Source organism: Triturus cristatus, chromosome 4_1 (genome assembly GCF_964204655.1).
Source record: "Triturus cristatus chromosome 4_1, aTriCri1.1, whole genome shotgun sequence".
In the NCBI taxonomy this organism is placed as follows: Eukaryota; Metazoa; Chordata; class Amphibia; order Caudata; family Salamandridae; genus Triturus; species Triturus cristatus.
Window position 1 is genome coordinate 1,208,701,887 of NC_140585.1, and position 20,080 is coordinate 1,208,721,966.

At 47.3% G+C, this 20,080-nt stretch overlaps 1 protein-coding gene across 1 annotated transcript in view; it reads right to left on the bottom strand.

The window, feature by feature from the left end:
• Positions 1 to 20,080, bottom strand: part of TMPRSS12 (transmembrane serine protease 12) — a 319,835-nt gene that overhangs the window by 170,324 nt on the left and 129,431 nt on the right. The gene's annotated exons all lie outside the window — the stretch shown is intronic.

A 20,080-nucleotide genomic window follows, 5' to 3' on the forward strand; every position in this document is an offset into this window, starting at 1 on the left:
CACCAGGGATTACGGAGCCAGGGCCTCTCATCAGCAGACAGTAGAGCCCGACGGCTCTCGGAGCACATCTCTGTCCCAGGGGGCCACCATCTTGGGGTCAGACAGCCACGATCTCCCGTTTCCTAAGCGCACTAGCTCTCTTGACCGTCTTCCTAATAACCCTGTGTAGGACTTGGTCTTTTTGACTAAAGTTCCCCAAAGTTTTTGCTTTCCCCTAAACCGTTTTCCTGACATAGAGTTGCCAATTTAGATGCTTTGGGTACTTTGCCACTGCAGATTAGTGTCAAAGTACAAGTGTTCCCCGTGTAAAGTGTAATGGTAATTGGTTGGCCATGATTGGTATGTTTGCCTTACTAGTAAAGTCCCTAGTGATGTGCACTGTGTGTGCCAGTGCTAATAATGCAAAGGTGCGTGGAGAAGGGAACTCAGGCCTGCAGTGTAGGGCCTGAGCGCAGTTTGCCAAGTTAGCATGCTGTCCTGACAAGTGCAACCACTTGTCAGGCCTTACTTTCCCTTTTGCGTACACAGTGGGCACCCATGTGATAGGTCCCAGGTAACCCCTGGGCAGTGTACAGTGTAAGTAAAAGGCAGGACATATACTGAGGTGTGTGCTATGTCCTGACAGTGAAAAACACTCCACTTAGTTTTCACTGGTAAAAAGGCCATCCTGCCCATAGGACAGAATGGGGGAGGCTGGGTATTTTGTTTGTTAGCCTAGTTTCCCATAAGTTTAAAATGGAGAGGTGAAGTTTTGTATGTATGAACTCACAGTGTCGTAACACATCTTTCTATGAAAGTGTTTTTGTCACTGTGTGTTCAGAAACCACTCTTTTAGAAAGTGGCTGAGTTTTGTGCTTTAAGCATTTCTGTGTGTTTCTGTGGTATGTTGATTGACTGTCTGGATCTGAGAGGTGAGAGGAGCTGGGGGAGGTCTTGACCCAGGGAGAGGTTGAGATGGCACCATGCTGACCTGCATCTGGAGAGTAGGCGGAGGAGAAGCCCCGGGAGGTGAAGAGGCCTGGGTTGCTGCTATGAAACAATTGACCCGTCTCCTGCTGGGTGATTAAGGATCCAGACCCCCAGTATCAACGGGAGAAAAGTGACACTGGGAGGGAGACACCCAGAACTGATTTAGGCAGGGGTCAGGGACCCCTGAGCACAACAAACTTCAAAGATATTTAGGGGTATAACTATGAGAGCAGAGACCCCCAGAACGTTGGAATAGAAATGGATTGAGACTGAAAAGACTTGGACCCATTTTGTGGTCAAGAGGATCCTCTGCTAAGGAAGGAACAACTGAAGAGACTGCTGGGACGGACTGACCCTTGCTTCGTGATCTGGGGCTGGTCTGCAGTTTGCTGTTTTTCCCTTTAACCAAGGAAGAGGCTGTTGGGACTGTGCTTTGTGCGCTGGGCCCCCCTGCTTGAGGAAGACTGTGCGTTGTGCAGTGTCTTGTTACCCCAAGGGCCCGAGGTGAGCTGGCTCCCTGTTTGGAAACACAGGAACATAAAAGTTTTCGGAGAAGCTTCAAGCGACGCGGTAGGCGCGTGTTGTGGCAGCTTGAGACCCTCGGAAGGTGTGCCCTGTGATCTTGGACACACGGAGAAGTGAGACTCGGATGCGCTGGGTGTGTGTCGTGGTGCACAGGAGGCGTTGGTGAAGAGCGCCTGGTCAACGTGTGCATCGAAGGTGAAGTGAGTCTCGGATGTGCTGGGTGCGTGTCGTGGTGCGCCACAGGCGTTGGTGAAGAGCGCCTGGTCAGTGTGTGCATAAGAGGTAAAGTGAAACTCGGACATGCAGGGTGCGTGTCGGTGCACCGCAGGGACTGGTGAAGAGCGCCGGGTCAGCGTGTGCATCGGAGGTGAAGGGAGTCTTGGACGCGCAGGGTGGGTGTCGTGGTGCACAGAAGGCGTTGGCGAGGAGCGCCTGGTCAACGTGTGCATCGGAAGTGGAGTGAGTCTCGGACGCGCAGGGTGCGTGTCGGGGTGCACCAGAGGCACTGGTGAAGAGCGCCTGGTCATCGAGTGCCCCGGAGGAGAAGTGAGGCTTGGACACGGTGAACGTGTCGGGGTGCGGCCGAATGCATTGATGAAGAGCGCCTGGATATCGGGACACTGGAGTTGGGGTAAGTCTCAGTGAAGCAGTGTGCGTGCTTTGGTGCAACCTGGGACTGTGGAGGTGATCGGCTGATTATCGTGTGCACCAGAAGAAAGTGAGTCTCTGCAGCGCGGGGTGCGTGTCTTGGTGCCAACTAAGACCGCAGGAAGGAGTGCCTGGTGAACGTGCACTCGGAGTCAACGTGAAGTCCCATCAGTGCTGTGTGTGTGGCTTCGTGCCAGAAAAGACCCAGAGGGTGCTATGGTGAACGTGCATCCGGAGTAACGTAATCTCAGAGGCGTGGGGTACGTGTGCCCTGCGGCCACCTGAGACCTTCCTAACAGTCACGGCCTGGACCGGCAGCCCCGGAGGAGCTGAGCTGCCAGGCCGAGCCGCTAAGGCCCATTGAGAAAGTTCTGCACGGAAGGCCCAGTTCGCTGAAGGCGGAGAGTGGGGTCGTGCCCCCAGGTAACGTGGATCACTGCCTGGGCGGAGTGCGGGGTTGGAGGGACAATCTCTCGGCCTCTCATTCCTTCTGGCGACGTAAGCCTTTGCTTTGGCTCAGATTGGGGCCCGTACTGACCAAAGGAGTGGCAGTACTGGGGCCAGAGTGAGAAGCTGTACTTTATGTAATCGTTGATACGTGTGGGGGCAACTGTTATCGAAGAGGCTGACTGTCGTTATACACAATGCCAATATTGCCGCTAACGAACTGCGAGACTGTCTTATGACACCTGACATTATTTCTGCATAACGAAGTACACGATTGTAGCGCTACGCATTGCATTATTTCTCCATTGCAAAGTAAAGGAGTGTAGCGGCCCGCATTGCATTATTTCTTCATTGCAAAGTACATGATTGGGGTGTGACGCATTGCATTATTCCTTCATTGCGCAGTACATGATTGTAGCGGTACGCATTGCATTATTTCTCCCATAGCAAGGTACTGGGGTGTATCATTACGCATTGTATTATTTCTCCTTTGCCCAGCACAGGATTGTATCGTTACACAGCGCACTATTGTTTGTTTATTGCAACATGTGTGATTCTAGCATTGCGACCAGCATAGCATTTTGAAAGTGGTGGTTTGGATTTAAACCTACCAGCCAGCCGGAACTAATATTATCCTTTATTATATGTTGGCTTTTGTATTGTGTGGTCTGATCGTATATCTTTTTATGTAAAGTTTATACTTGTTTTATCAAACTCGTGTGGAGTCCATTTGTGGTGTCACCAGTGGGTTGCTGGGAGTGTGGTTGCACATACTGTACACTCATGCCTTGGAGATAGGCCTGGCTGCTCATACCAAGCTACTAAGGAGGTGAGCAGGGCTATCTCAAACTGTGTCCTTACTTGGCCTAACGTTGAGTGAGGAGTCCCGGGTCTCTCATTTGGTGACAGTGGTGCGGGAATGGGACTCCGGCTTTCAACACCCCTTGAGAATCCTTTGCGGTTTCCTTTTGAATGGACTCACCGGTATTACAGATGTATCTCTCAGGCTGCCCAGTTCGGTTCCACGCGTGCTGCAAGGTTTGCGGCCGAGTACCGCCCTCAGCCTTCTTCGGTCTCTTTCGAGTTTTTCTTCTCCTCTGTTTCCCCGTCTGTGTGCATGTTCCTCGACGCTCTCCCCCGTGCGTCTTGTTGCGTTGGTGCTTTAGCTGCCCCAGGGGTTGCACCAGCCAGCTCCGGGGGGTTGCTCATGTTTCACGTACTGCATGCCGCGCTCCGACCCGAATACCTCATCCAGTTATATCCCCCTCTTAATGGCCTAATCGTCAAGTCTCTCTGGGTTCCGCCATGTAACGCCGCTATTGCCGCTCTGGTAGAATAGCTGAGAGCCACTAGAAGTCTTTTTTAATGTGCCATATAGCAACCTTACACCGAAACCCTCGCGGTTCACGTCCGCTCAGCCATCTTGGCTTGCCACGCCCCCCTGTTGTTATTTTTTGTCACTGTTGAAGTTGCAAAAAGAACAATTGATGGACAATTGTTTGTTGTAACACTTTTCGCCCTAAGTGGGATGGGTATGCACAGACGTGGGTCCCTTGCTCCCTGCGCCACTGGATTCAAGCTAGGCTGTCTGAAGAAGGGTGACATACCCTGAAACGAGTCCCAGGATGCTTGTTTCCGGTCCAGTGAGGACCTGGCCTGGCAGTTCAGTCTAGACTGTTCCCATGGGGCACAGGGTCAAGACTGATTTGCATATGGCTGGGTCCAAACTGCGGTGGCGTAGTGGGTAAAAGAACGATGGATTTAACCCAGATCTTTTGACTGGGGTGAATGTTTGCATTGTCAGCATTCCGTCCATCATTTGTTTTCTGTAACACTGTTGAGGTTGCAACAACTTTTTTCGCCATGAGCAATCCTGTGGATGATTGGGAAAAGGGATAGCTGGAGCCTGGAATTTGTCATTTGCGGCGTGAGGAATTCTTTTCCTGTCACCCTGCTCTCCCTCTAGGGGTAGATCTAGAGTATGCCCCAGATTGTGGTTGACACTGCGTATACTGTGGTTGATACGGCTGAGAAGAGGAGTTGTAAGAGGGATTCTGATATTGCTGGTATCCACCTTTGTATGATGGAAGACCTCTTCCTCACGCTCCCCTAAAGGGTATCTTTGGGTACTGAGGCAACCCCAACAACTTGGCAGTGTTGGTGTCTTTCTTTAGATCCTGAAGCGTGTTGTTGATGTGTTTTCTAAATAATGCCTCTCCGTCGAATGGAAGGTCAAGGATTGTATTCTGCACTTCCAGCCTAAAAGGCGTAGCTTTCACCCATCATTGATGGGGTAACACTACTGCGCCTCCCAGTGATCCAAATGCTGTAGTGGCAATTTCCATTGCACAATCGATCACCGCTGCAGACGCCCTTTCTTGGAAGATCTTCCTTGCTTCCATTTTACTGTCCTCAGGAAGCTGATCTATGTACGGAGTTAGGTTGCACCACATTTGTCAATCATATCGACCCAAAATGGCGAGAGCATTGGCTGCTCTGACCACCAGAGCCGACATTGAAGAGAATCTTTTACCAGCGTTGTCAAGGCACCTGCCTTCTTTATCTGGACGTATGGTGATTGGAGCCAAAGGGTTCTTGGATTGTCTCTGTGCGGCCTGAGAGATTGCTGAGTCCAGTTTCGGATGACCCACAAGGCAGACAGGAGCATCTTGTGGAGCTTTATATTTTTTCTCCAATCTGGATAACATTGGAGTCACTGGGGCTGGGGTTTCATGATCTTGAGTTCTTCCTTCCATATGTAACTTACAATCGGAATAGCTCCTACTGATTTTCTAAAGGGCTCTTTCAACTCATATTTAAAAAAATCAGTTTTAGATGTTGGCATTGGTAAGTCAAACCATTTGGCAGCCCTTTCAAGCAGATTATGAAACCCACTAATGTCCTCCAGTGGTGAATCAACAGACACAGGAGAGGGAGAAGATGGTGTGGGTATGAGGTAGTCATCCAATTCTTGGTGTGCATCTCTGAGTTCCCCCTCCTGCTAGTCATCATCTGTTGTTCCTGGATCTTGCTGAGGAAGAGGTGGTGGTGATTTTAGAGGAAGTACTGACTGTAAGTCTTGACCTAGCTGCGGAGTAGATGGGATAGATAGCATCCGAGGGGGTAGTGTAGACTGTTCAGGAGGAATGGATACAGGTGGAAACCTTTTTCTGTAGTCTGCCGATGTCCGTTAATAATGACAATGGCTTGGAGACGACGTCCTCCTGATATCCATGATAATACTCCTGTTTAGGAATATAATACTGTTGCTCCCCATACTCCTCATCAAAGTCATTCTCCAGGCATTTGACGTGCAATTCTGATGGGCTATTTGCGTAACCGAAAGGTCGATCATCATCATCATCCTCATCCTCAGAATCCTGCTCTTCCAGAAGATGAGACGGTAGCAAATGTGTAACCCTGCTAGGTGAAGTAGCCTCTAGCATAATGTGTCTTGTTCTGAACTTTTCTCTCTTTTAGGCAATTTTTCTCTTGTCGCCAATGTCGTAGATGGTGGTGCCAACGAAGCCCCCATCAGTGATGCAGTTATGGGTTTGCATTTCAGATGCCATAGTTGTTGGTGTCGCCTCAGTGGATGCTGTCGTTGCTTTTGTTGTCACTGTCATTGCCATCGTTGTCACTGTTGTTGCCGTCACTGTTGTCGTCGATGCAGTCATCACCACTGGCCTCGTCGATCATGATGTAGTCAGTGGGATAAACAATGGTGATGAGCCTGAAGCTTTTAATGATGACGGTGTCGTCGGCAATGGTGTCGACGGTGGAGTGGCACTTACCTTTTGCTTAGATGCTGAAGACCTAGTGGGCATCACTACTCATCTACGACAATGAATATTTCTTCACAATGGAGTTTACGCTGAAGGTCTTTCATTAGGGAGGACAGAGGAAGGCTTTTTAAAAGAGTGCCTGCCTTGAGGTGTTGTTGAAGAAGGCTCAGAGCATGCCTTTGTTGTCTTACTGTGCCCAGATAAATGTCCTTTTCTCTCATTCCCAGTTTCGTGAGGCGATTTAGAGGGACTGCGCCAATGAGACCCATGAGAGGTCTTTTTGAAGGCTTTCTTTGGACATTTGCTAGAAAGATGAGCGTGAGGTGATCTACCCCTCTTACGAGACCTCTTAGATGATGAAGAAGCTGCCTCATACCTGTCATCACTCGAAAGCAATTCCTTTCTGGCCTTTAGTTTCTGAAGCCAAATTAAAAAGCGCCCCTCACAATCCCTCAAAGTCTTATTTGAAAAGGTACGACATACCTTACAATCCTTTTCCTTATAGTTGAGTCATGCTGAGGTGGTGGTGCAGTGCTAGTGCTCAGGTGGTGCTGAGCTGGTGCTGAGTGATGCTGAGTTGGTGCTCTGCTGGGGTGCTGCACTGATGCTGAGGTGGGGCTGCACTCGTGGTGGGGCACTGATGCATAGATAGTGCTGTTCTGATGCTGAGATGGTGCTGTGCTGATGTTGAGGTGGTGCTGTGCTGGTGCTGCGCTGGCCCTATGCTAGTGCTGCACTGGTGACGGTGCACTGATGAGGAGGTGGTGCTGTGCTGTTGCTGAGATGGTGCAGTGCTTTAATGGTGTTGAGGTGGTGCTGTGCTTATGCTGAGGTGGTGATGCGCTGATGCTGAGGTGGTGCTGTGCTGATGCTGAGGTGGTGCTGTGCTGATGCTGAGGTAGTGCTGCGTTGGTGCTGAGTGATACTGTGGTGGTACTGGGGATGCTGAATGATGCTGTGGAGTTGCAGAGTCATGCTGAGGTGGTGGTGCTGAGCTGGTGCTCAAGTGGTCCTGAATGATGCTGAGTTGGTGCGCTGCTGAGGTAGTGCTAAGCTGATGCTGAAGTGGTGCTGTGCTGATGCGGTGCTGCACTGGTACGGAGGTGGGGCTGCGCTGGTGCTGAGGTGGTGCCGCACTGGTGCTGAGTGAATGGATCCCATTGCACCGCCGGTGTGTCACTTTTATTGACACATGGCAGCGCAATGAGCTTCCCCATATTTACAAGGCCATGTAAAGTCACCCTGCATCACTTTTCATGGCCTTGTAAATATGTTTCCCTTTTATGCAGAACTCTGCGTGAAAGGGTCGTTGCACAGGTGTTGCTGTGGGTGTTTCCATGCAACATCCATGGAACTTGACACATTCCCAGATTTACAACATTTTGTAAACCTGGGAATGCTCACAATCCTACGCTTCCCTAGGGGAGACGTAAGGAGGCACACCGAGGAGAAATACTTTTTTTTCTCCTCGTTTTTCCCTTATTTCTATGCCATAGAAATAGGAAAATGACTTTAATGAGTCTCAATCATCTCCTCAGCGCAGGCACCCTTGCAAAATTACGCAAGAGTGTCTGCCGTGGCGCACGCCTGCTGTTTGTGCACCAGTGCAGGGGAGAAAGACAGGAATGTGCCTTCTCTTGTAGATACGGTGCACTCCTGCCCTTTTATTTTGATGCATGGCAGCAAAGCAGGAAGGCTTGATGCGCTGCCGTGCGTCAAAATATTGTAAATGAGACCCTAAGTGTTTTTTCTCCATTATGCACATTTTTGAGAGAATGTGCCAAGTGATCCCCCTTTCTAAACAAGAAGTAAAGAGGTTTGAAATGGGGTAGTGACTCGTATAGTACAGCTAGTACAGCTACATGTTCCTGACCCAGAGACTACACACCAAACTCCAAATTCCATTCTTAACCCTTTCGGTGTGCATGACGGAATGCTTCTGTCATGTGCCACAGTGCTTGTGTGTGCATGACGAAACCATTCTGTCAAGTGCACACAAGCACTAAATCCCTCTGCTGTAAACAGCAGAGGGATTGCCTTTTTAGGTCTCGCTGAATCAGCGGCATGCGCTGCTCGGAGAGACTTTAGTAGGTGAGTTTTCAAAGTGCTGCTGGCTGGCGACAAGCTTGTGTTCACGCGAGCGTGCACGCGCGAACCGCCAGCCTTCAGCAACACTTTGAAAACTCACCTACTAAAGCATGTCTTGTAGCGTGTTTTCTTTACTTTTGGTATAATCGCGGCACCCGCGCTTTACTTTTAATGTTATAAGTAAAGCGCGGGTGCAGCGATTATACCAAAAGTAAAGAAATAGAAACAAACATCTACTTCTTTACTTTTGCTATAATCACGGCATCCGCGCTTTTCTTTTAACATTAAAAAAGTAAAGCGCGGGTGCCGCGATTATACCAAAAGTAAAGAAATAGAAAAAAACATCTATTTCTTTACTTTTGGTATAATCGCGGCACCCGCGCTTTGCTTTTAACATTAAAAGTAAAGTGTCGGTGCCGCGATGCTTCTTTTTCTGGAGGTGAAGAGGGTAGGTAGGTGATAGATGAACCTTTGAAAGAGCTATTGGCTAAATCTCGGGTACTGTGTGTTTGTCTGACCCTCCCTGTCTATCTAACTTTCAGTACAAAGATGCTTATTGTATAAAGCTGGTGTTTCAAATAAGCTTTGCTTTCATTCACTGGGTTCCCCAACAGACAAAGATTCAACATAATAAAAAGTTATTTCATCGGCTTTGGTGAATTTCAGATGATTAAAAATCCCCCAGAATGTGACCTGGACATGATGTCCTGGAAACAGAACAAGACTGCTTCCTGTGATCTGGAACCCTGCCCTAAACACAATAGGTTATGCTGTTGGCGTACCACTTTCTAATGTATCTGAGACACTTCTTTAGAGTTGATTGGAAAATGTGACACAAATTGGTCATTGTGATGCCACCCTAGTATTCACAGTTATTAGTGTCAATTTAACTTTAAAGGGGGAATATCATGGAGACAGCGTGTCCACATTTTTCACACAGTAAGATGCAGTTAGCATCACTTTCAATCACAGAACTGTTAAATGGGCGGTAAAGCATCATGCATTTAGCATGGCTTTATCGCACTTTCGAATTTTTCAAAATTACCTTTTGTTATTGTGTTCATAGGAGCTGAAAGTTAATTCTATAACATCCAACAGATCTGTGGTCACATGGCAACCAAGAAAACACCAACAAACAGTAATAGTGTAGATTACTTAAAGTGTTTGTCTTTAGGTTTGCGAAGTTATAATGGTAGAGTTATTTTCCTGAGCTCAGATGTTTTGTTAGCTCGGTTTTTTGTTTTAAAAGAAAAATCTGTTTTTCCCATCTTTCTTTTCCTTAGCTAGCTCAATTCTGCCTGAAAAATCTGTCCCACAACCGAGCATCTTGGTACTTAATGTGGCTGATATTTCTTGCAGGCCACTCCAGTTAGGTTATTCTTGCATATCCGGTCAGCTGATTTGGTTTTGATAATTTTTGTGCATTCTTTGCGTCTGTTGCTCACACATCGAACTTCCCTTAAATTCCTGGAAAACCATGTGCATATTTTCGTCCTTTTTACATCAAATAAAAAAATACTCTTAAAAATGGTACAGTGCTATTTTTTCGTCCTGTCAGTGCTTGTTGCAATGCATCAAGATAGAAAGGTATTGGATTTCAACGACATCACTTATGAGTTTTAATATAGCGCATCTCCTGTGATTGCCATGTAGTTTTTTCTGTGCACTTTGGCTGTCCTCGGGTCATGGTCTCTGAGCTATTCGTACGCAGCTAAACTGCCGTTTTCCTTCACTCATTACTATGAGATGGCTGTTGCCATTGACTTCCAACTTCTGCAGCATTTGCATTGGAAATTTAGTTTTCTCTGCACGCTCTGCTTGCAGCGGATTTTTCCATTGCTGTTTACTAGCATGCAGGGTAGGTTCGTCATAGTTGAAGCGTTCGGATTCTTCGAAGTGAAAAGGAAGGTACATCATGGACGCATGGAATGATGAGATCTCTGTCTCTGGAGGCTCAGCAGCTATCCAGTTAGATCAAAAATGTAAGATGCCTGAGACAGCTGCCAATTGGGCTTTCGCCTTGGGCGGGACTGAAGCAGTGCTGTTGCCTGCTTGGACGCCTTTAGGCAAATCGTGGATGAGAGCAGTGAGCAGCGTTGGTACTACTTGGCAAGTTGGCAGCATTTGCTATTGTCACCAATCTCCCTTAGGTGGGGCAACAAGGGGTTAGGACGTTGATGCCCCACCTAAGTGAGACTGGCATACAGGGAAGCAGTAGTTAACTGGCCAATCAGTCTCCAACCTTTTTTCATCCATTTCAACAGAACAGTGTGGAGTTATCTATTATCACCTATCATGGCAACCAGCGCCCCTGCTTATCTTGCAAACAAGCGTACTACCTCTGTTGGCTCTCGGCACACCTGCAGCCAGGACACCATCAGACTGCAGACTATGAAGGTAAGAAGAAACAAGCATTGGCATAGCCAGTAGGTCTCGCCTTTGGGACCTTATAAGTATTTAGTTATGCAGCACAATATCCTTGGAGCAACAACATCAACTGTTGCATGGCTAAACACTTATAAGGTCCCAATGGAGAGACCTATTGGCTATGCCAATGCTTGTTATTTTTTTTGCCTCAGGAGGTGGGGAAGAGCTTCCCTAACTCCCGAGGCATTTTTTTTAATGACGATCGCCCCCCAGGCCCGAAACACACTGGAGAGGTATCATTGGAAAGGGGAGAATCTCCCCTTTCCAATGGCACCCCTGCCTAGTGGATCCCTGCTTGGGGTTTGCCGCAGGATGGCAGGGAGGTGGGAGTGGCCCCTTGGGCAAGGGCTTTTGCTCCCCCCAATGTTTCAGTCAGTCTTTCTGCCCCCTCCCGAGGGGGGGGTGAAGGACTGGGAAACTTCTAAGACCCAGCGGTGCCAGGGGACAACACCCGAAACCTTCGAGGTTCCCCTGTTTTGGCGTACTTAACAAACAGAGACACAGGACTCTTCCTCTGGCGTCAAAGATCGTCTTTAATGACTGAAGTAAGTAACAGAAGTCACAGAAGTATCATACGAGATAGATTCTAAGGAGACTGCTCGATTTGTACAAAGCAGGTCGCTCCTTAAATACTGAATATTCCTGCAAATTTACAATAATTCCCGTTTCTGTATTACAGGCAATAAGATCTCACAATATCACATTCCCATCTCCAGGTGCCTGGCCTTCAATCACATATTTCTGACATCCCCCTATTGAAAGGTCGGACCGCCCCATAATAAAATTGGTCACCTCCTCATCATAAAAGGCTAAAGGAAAATGCAGGAACAGATGCAGAAAATAGAAGAGTCAGATAAGACATATTCGTAGGCAAATAAAAGAAGCGTGGTCTATTGTATCAGGGTCAGTAATCTTGCTCAGGCAAGACAGGACAGAAAACCAGTACGGCAGGGTCCACCACAGGCGACAGGGTCAGCTTTCGCCAAGTCATGCAGACTTCGGCAGAACACGCACTAGGGACTACGTGTCCTCGAGGTTACTTAATCAGGGTCATTGTTCGGACATCGCCCATTCACTGACTATGTGAGGGCAATGATACAAAATGGACGTCGTGCACGAAATGGAACCCGTAGGTTCGAACACGAGAACCAGCAATACATGACGAATCCTTCAGTGCAGCGTTTGCGAAAACGCTCGCTCATATTAAACTCATCATTTGCGGTTCGCTAATACCAGAATCGTCACGGTACCATTAGTTCAGAAACATGGGTTCAGTTTTCACGGAACCTCAGACCCTCCTTTTGCCCTTACATAGGCAAGCACTAATCGATATCTGAGTCGATACCTATTTTCATCAAATCACTGAGATGTTGCTGAAACATCATCCTTTCCATCAATACCTCTCTAGTAACAGGTGGCCGTCTCATACACGTCGTTGCACAAAGGCCACATAAGGCAGGGCCACACTGGACACAGAGACAGCACGAAAACAGGAGAGCTAAAGCAATCCCAATGACCAGCAGAATCTTCCATCCCCACGCAGATAATAGGTTCCAAAACCATCCAGTTAGCGACCACTCCCCTTCATCCATATGTATAGAATCCGAGATCTTATGCAACTTGGAAATGGCCTCATAAACTGTCGGAGCATTATCCAGAATGAAAACACAGCAACTCGATCGGATCACCTTACACACTCCACCTCGATCTGCAAGTACCACATCTAGAACCATACGGTTCTGCAACGTCATAAGGCGATCCGCTTGAAGCTCAGCTGTCAAGTTACCAAGGGCACCAGCTGTTACATTAACAGTGGATTCAACTACACGAGTCAGTTCTCTCAGGTTCCTACTATTGACCATAGGTCCCCAAAACGGCAGGAAACCCTTGAGGAAGTCTCCCACTCCCTGACCAGCAGTGTCCTCCTGACTAACAACACCCCTCACAACTCTGGTTTTGTGATAATCAGAGGCAGCCGTAAATGTCGGCGGCAGTAAGTTAGCAACATAACATGTTCCCGAAAAATCAGGGGGCAACCATGTGTATGCTCGGTCATAACAGACAAAGTATGTACCCTTGGCAGCCAAAAACGCAGGGGAAGACAGTGATGGAAAAATGTACGTTTCAGTACAGTCACTCTTCCCTAGCTGGGCTCTCGGATTCTGACCATTGCCTTGCAAACAAAAACGATCTAAGTGTGGTACGACCCAAATCGGAGACGAGCTCTTGCGCTGTTTCTCACCCAGACTAATGCTATACCCAGTCGTATTCCAACCCACATAAGCTCGCAACTCATCCTTGGGAATGGATGAATATGCATCGATATCTCTACTCATATCGGCAACTCCTCTTACCAAGGCTTTATTGCTAGAGCTATATCTTGTGGAGCGCGGTGGTCGCGGGGGATAGGTCTCAAGCGCAAAGAGGAACATAGTCTGGAATGCCCACGATGACCCATTATAGCTAAAAGGCAGAACTAGATACGGGATACCCTTATCGACGGTATGCGGCATCAAACCACACACCCAGCAATTAGTCATATTCATCACTAGTTGGTGTTGGTGCAGGAGTTGAATAAATGAATTGTTCACGAACTCAGAACGTCTAGCTTGTTCGTGTTCAGGCAAAGGGTGGAAAGAATGTGAAGAAGCAGTGGTAACAGAAAGGGAAACGTGAGGAGGCACCGTAGACATAGCAGGTACGAAAATTAACTGGGCACCAAAAACAATTCCACCCATCAGAGTTACTAAGACAATCAAAAACATTAGGGCACACTGGATCAGAAAACATTTGTTGTGCAATATTTCATGCAGTTTCACTTTACGCTTAATTACAGTATTAACACCTCGCAGCACAGGAAGCTCCGTCCTCTACTCGAGCCGTCCGTGGCGGTTGGTTTGTACCTGTTCGGAAATGCGTCCGTTAGCCTTGGGAGTTCCCAAAGACTAACCGGGGAAACCGACCTAGTGTCTGGTAACCTTGCAAATCAAAACTAGGCACACGTCACGGCCCTACGGCGAACCCGGATGGCCGGTTCAAAAACACGCACACAGCAAACTTCCTGGCTGAGGAGAATACAATTGTCCCAAGACGAGTTGTCAGGGCAAAGGAAAACAAGGAATGGTATTCAATTTATTAGTCCTTGGAATGGGAGCGTAAAGAGTAACGATGTCTTCCAGGTTGTGTCTGCTTTTCGAACAAGGGACCAGATGGTGAAACAGTGTTCAATTGTTCAGGTGAATGTTTGAACGGAGTAATGTTCGAATCCAGGGGCAAAGGCACAGTTCCAGGTGGAGTAGCAGTGTTCTTCAGTTTGGCAGACTCAAGACCTTTAAATTGTGCATCGCTGAACGGGACAAGCCTAGGAACACATTCTGTCTCAGAATTGCCAATTCCCTGTCTAATCCATTTGTCATACGGTAAAGGAAGCGGTACAAGTTTCGTATGGGCAGCGTGTACCCAATGCTTTCTTCCAGCCAATCGAATAGCAGTTCGTGTTGACAACAGGACCTGGAACGGTCCGATATATCTTGGCTCCAAGTTTCTCGATTTCCCAAAGTTCTTTACGACCACGAAATCGCCAGGCTGTAACTTGTGTCCTGGTCCCTCTGTTGGTTTTGGCAGAGCCTCAAAAACCTGTTGATGAATAGCACTTAGTTTAGCAGTCAAGTCATAAAGGTAATCGATCAACATGGGATATTCGAGCTGGGTAAATTCCTTAGGTCTAGGGACTCCCCAAACGTTCGCAGGACGACCAAACACAATTTCATACGGGCTAAGCCCTATTCGAGAGTGAACAGTCGCCCTAGTGGATAGAAGAGCCAAAGGCAATGCATCTGGCCATGACAATCCAGTAGTCGTTTGGATCTTGGCTAACTTCAATTTCAGAGTCCCGTTATAACCCTCAACAAGACCTGCGGACTGTGGGTGATTTGCACTATGGAACTTCTGTCTAATCCCCAAACCCACACACACACTCTTCATAACCTTTCCCACAAACTCACTTCCATTATCCGACCATACAATCCGTGGCATGCCAAACCTAGAGAAAAACTCTTTGAGAAGGACTTTGGCTGTGGACAGGGCTGTATTATCCTTCAAGGGGTAGGCTTCAATCCATCGTAAAAATGCGCAAACTACAACAAGGACATACTTAAGGTTGTTACACCTTTCCATATGAATGAAGTCTAATTGGATAACCTCAAAGGGACAAGTCGGGGGAGGAAAATGACCAGCTGGAGTTGGAGTTCCCTTGCCAGGATTATGCATCAGGCACACCATGCAATTCTTAACCACCCTCTCCGCACACTTAGAAATTCCATCATTCTTCCATACTGGGGCCAACAGCTTGCAAATTGCTTTCGCACTAATGTGTTGCATTCCATGTGCCATTGTAACTACTGCAAGCACATACGCATCAGGTAACATCCATCTTTGATGTTCAGACAGATCGATCCAACAACCAGTCGAATCCAATTTACCCGTACTGTCTTTCCACACATTCTTCTCACTCTCAGTAGCCTCATTCTGAATTGACTTCACACTCTCAATCGTGTCTTCACACATTCCAGCATCCGTAACCCATCTTGCAGAACTTGCAACATACATTCGACTCATCATGTACTTTGCCGTCCCTTTCGCAATCTCATCTGCAAATGCATTACCACGACCAACATCATCCGTGACCTTCCGATGAGCACTACACTTCACAATCGCAACTTGCTTTGGCAAAGTAAGTGATTCCAGCAGCTCATTCACCAATTGTCCATGCTGTATTTTTGTCCCGTGGGACGTCAAAAATCCTCTCTCTCTCTCTCCATAATCGTCCAAACGCATACTGACTATCGGTAAACACGTTCACTCTCTTTCCCTCAGCCAAAACACACGCTCTCGTCAACGCAATTAACTCTGCAGCTTGTGCAGAATTCGGACTTACTCTCGCAGTCTCAACAATCGTACTCAATGTCGTCACAGCATACGCGGCAGTCACATCACCATTCGGCAACTTAAAGCACGAACCATCCACATACAAAGTACCATCCGAATCTGACAAAGGGGTATCTTTCAAATCGATACGACCCTTCGTTTCTTCTTCAGTTCGTAAACAACAATCATGTGGTTCTGAATCACTCGACTCTACAGTAGTCGGCAACAATGTGGCTGGATTCAACACACTACATCTCTTAATCTGAATATGACTTGCCAAGAGTGTCAGCTCATAGCCTGACAACCTAGCACTCGTGATTTGTTGAGTTTTCATTCTGTTCAATGGAGTATCTACTGCATGTGGAACCATTACCACTAACATATTATTCATGACCAGACCAGCAGACTGTCGAATAGACACAGCAGCTGCCGCTGTCGCTCTAAGACAACTCGGCAATGCTCTTGCTACTGGATCTAAGGTTGAAGAAAAATACGCACACGGACGCTGTTTATCACCAAATTGTTGCGTCAACACGCTCAACGCGCAACCCTCTCGTTCATGAACGTATAGTGTAAATAGTTTACTGTAGTCGGGGGTACTCAACACAGGACATGAACACAACGCATCGCGTAGCTCAGAAAAACTCTTCTGGCAATCATCAGACCATGGCAGAGGATTTGAAACATCTTTGCACGTAAGACCTAACAAAGGCTTCGCTAACAATGAGAAGTTTGGGATCCATTGCCTGCAGTATGATGTGATACCCAAAAAGGCACGTACTTCCCTCTGAGTGTTTGGCACAGTCATTTGAGCAATTGCTCTAATTCGTTCTGGGGTCAACCTTCTTCCCTCCTTTGACGAGAGATGACCTAAGTAGGTTACTTCTTGGCAACAATATTGCAGCTTAGAAGGTGACACCTTGTGATGTAAATCGGATAAATGCTGTAGCAAAGAAATCGTAGCTGCTTTGCAAGTTGTTTTGTCATCAGCAGCCACTAAAAGATCGTCTACGTACTGGATCAAAGCAGCCCCAACAGGCAATACAAAGGTATCAAGCTGGCTTTTCAGAGCCTGACTATATATCGATGGACTCTCACAATAACCTTGAGGTGCGCGCTTGAATCTGAAGCTACAACCACCCAAGGAGACACCAAAAATGTCCCTACTTTCTTCTGCTATCGGGATGCTAAAGAAGGCATTCTTCAAGTCAATCACCGAGAACCAGGTAGCTGAAGCAGGAATCTATGTCAATAAAGCTGTGATGTCGGGAACCACAGGAAACTGCGGAACCACAATCTTGTTCACTTCTCTAAGATCAATTACGAAACGATACACAGGAGGTTGGGAAGAATCGGTACGTTTCAAAATCGGCAAAACAGGACTATTACACACGTTACCTCGTGTTTCTTCGATCACACCCTTCTGGATCAAATCGTGGATGATCGCTAAAAGTGCTCGTTCACCATCGCTCGAAATTCGATATTGCGGAATTTGCGGTAACCTAACATTCGGTCTGAGCTGAACAACATATGGAGGAATTTCCAGAAGACCCACATCATTAGGACCCGTAGCCCAAAGAGATTCGGGGAGCGAACGCAATTCTGGTGGAAGCCTATCTGTCGACACATACATAGGAGAGATCACTTTCCTGCCCAATGTAAGTTGTACTCCCGATGGGGAACAATGCAATGTCGCATACAATCGTTTCAACAGGTCCAAACCCAGCAAGTTCTCACCACAACCAGTAGTCAAAATCAACGGTGCTTCTAACTTACATGGTCCAATTGAAAGGGACAAAGGACTAGAGACTGGATTACGAACAGGGGCGCCAGAGAATCCTACTGAGACATTAGTTAAGCCAGACAAGGGTGCGCCAGGGAGTTTAGAATGTATGATTGAACTTTTTGCCGCACCAGTATCCAACAGAAAAGGCTCAACCACACTTGATAAAGCTACTGAAACGTAAGGCCCACTCTGATCAACTGGAACTGACACTACTCCCTCTCTTTGTCCATGGCTATCCTAGCAATCATTATACGCAGTACTCTCGCCCTCGACATAGTAATCATCTACATGGTACTGCGGAGATCTACCAGATTGCACCTGCGATTGGTCAAAACAATTAAGAGAACTTTGTGACGGAAGAGGACGCTCATTCTGAGAAAGCGTGACACCACGTCCTCTACCTCTAGACACTTGTTGACAACCACGACCTCTCTGAACTGGTACACCATTCATACGCTGTCGCAAAGCAGGGCACTCGTTCTTATAATGACCCTCTTCCTTGCAGTATGCACATTGATTCAGTCCTAACAAGTGCCTGGAAGCGAAATACTCCGGTCTCAGTTGTACTTTCGGAAACGGTGTCTGTTGCTGAAATTGCGTACGTTGCTGCGAATCGTTCTGATTCGAGCGAGGCGGATACGCCTGCTGCAACAATACCTTAGTCTTCAAGTCCTTCGTTTTCCTCTCTACACGTTCTTTTTCTTCCTTATCTCTGTTCTCGTAATATTGGGCTGTGGATAGAATCTGAGCCGTCGAAGAGACAGCCCAAGCACTTTCTGAGTCTTTCAATTTGTTGCACAAGTCGGGCAGCAAGTTAAACACGAACTTATCAACAAATAGTCTCTGGCCTCCCTCTGAACTCATATCTTGACTGCTGTAGTCCACAAAAGTCTCCTCAAATCGCGTGAAAAAGTCGGACACACTTTCATCCTTCTTCTGCTTACAAGCCGACAATTTATCCCAGTTTACTCTCAACGCTGGCATCAACGTCTTCATTAAATTAACTATCCTATTTGGTAACTCCGCTACTAGGGGTTCAGGCTTTGCACCTCCTACTTGGAGAGCATCCGCAGCTAAAATAGCAGTCCAGGTACCACCTAACTCGTTCGGATGATTCTCATGGCGGATCTTTGCCAACATCTCAATATCTGCAATGTTCATAATACAGGTGTCCACTGTCTGGGACAATTCCTTATAGTAACCAGCAGGATTCTTACGTGGGTCAGGCAAAGTCTGTTTTAATGCTAATACTTCAGACCTTTTCCATGGGACATGTATCCAAACTCTCAGAAAATGTGCCGGAGCGGCCGCAATACCTCTCCCTGCATCAGCCTGTACTGCATCACGCCATACTGGCGGAACCTCTCTCATAGGATACTGTCCTAATGTTTTCTTTGCCGAGGAATCATTCGCAAACAAAACTCTAGACGGTAATACAGACCTATAGGCAAGAAGCCGTTCTAACGCATGTCTAGCATCAGAGCCCACAATCATACCTTTCGAAAATTGACTCTGGAGTTCAAGCATTTCAGCAGGGGCTGAGTCTAATTTGTCTCGCAACAACTTACACATCTCCTCAAACACATATCTCTGAGTCGGTTCATTCCATTGAGAAAATGTATCGTAAACTATACGAGAACTATACCTACCGGGTTTCAAAATCCACCTATGAGCCATCGAATCTAATAATGCTCGTTCCCCAGACTCAGGGAGCTGGCTACGTTTCTGCATAGAATCAGAAACGACGGGCGCAATTAGCGACCCAAAAAGAGGAGTCAGAAAACTAGGGACGGTGTCGGTTACTCGCCGACGAGCGGAAGGTGAAGTAGACATAAGAGCAGGGAGACAGCATTCAGTGAAAGCAAAGGAGCAAAAGGGGTAACAGAAACAGGAGTAACAGACGTAGTAAGGTGAGGTGTAGTAGTTAAAGACGAAAAAGGCAACCCAGGCAGAGGGGGTGCCGGAGGAACATAACCCTGCTGAGGAATAGGCGGTGGAGGAGGAACTACCACGTGCTGACCAGCAGCCGGTTGTACAGCAGGGGGAACCAAAAGGGCTGTAGCACTTTGTACATAAGGAGGTGGCGACTTCAATAAATAAGACATCAGAGGATCCTTTTCGGGGTCCTCTTTCGGCTTATCGGGACATGATGGCAAAACAGGGTAGCACTTATCAATTGCCATGCTATGTTGTCTAGTGAAAATCTCGGTCGCTTTCTCTTCTTCATCTTCCTTAAACTGCCTAGCAGCTTGCATAATTGAGACACCTTTTTCTCGTTTATCTTTTTTAGCCTGTTTGATTTCTTTCTACTTGGCTTCTTTGCGCCATAGAGGAAAGGAGTCAAACATCGCTAGCCGGGCTTTCTTCTTAAATAACTTCGCCTCCAAATTATCCAGAATTGCAGTTTCAAAACTATCATGTAGTGGCCATCTGAGAACACCATCTTTCCTCGTATAGCGGACCCATACCTCGTTATACG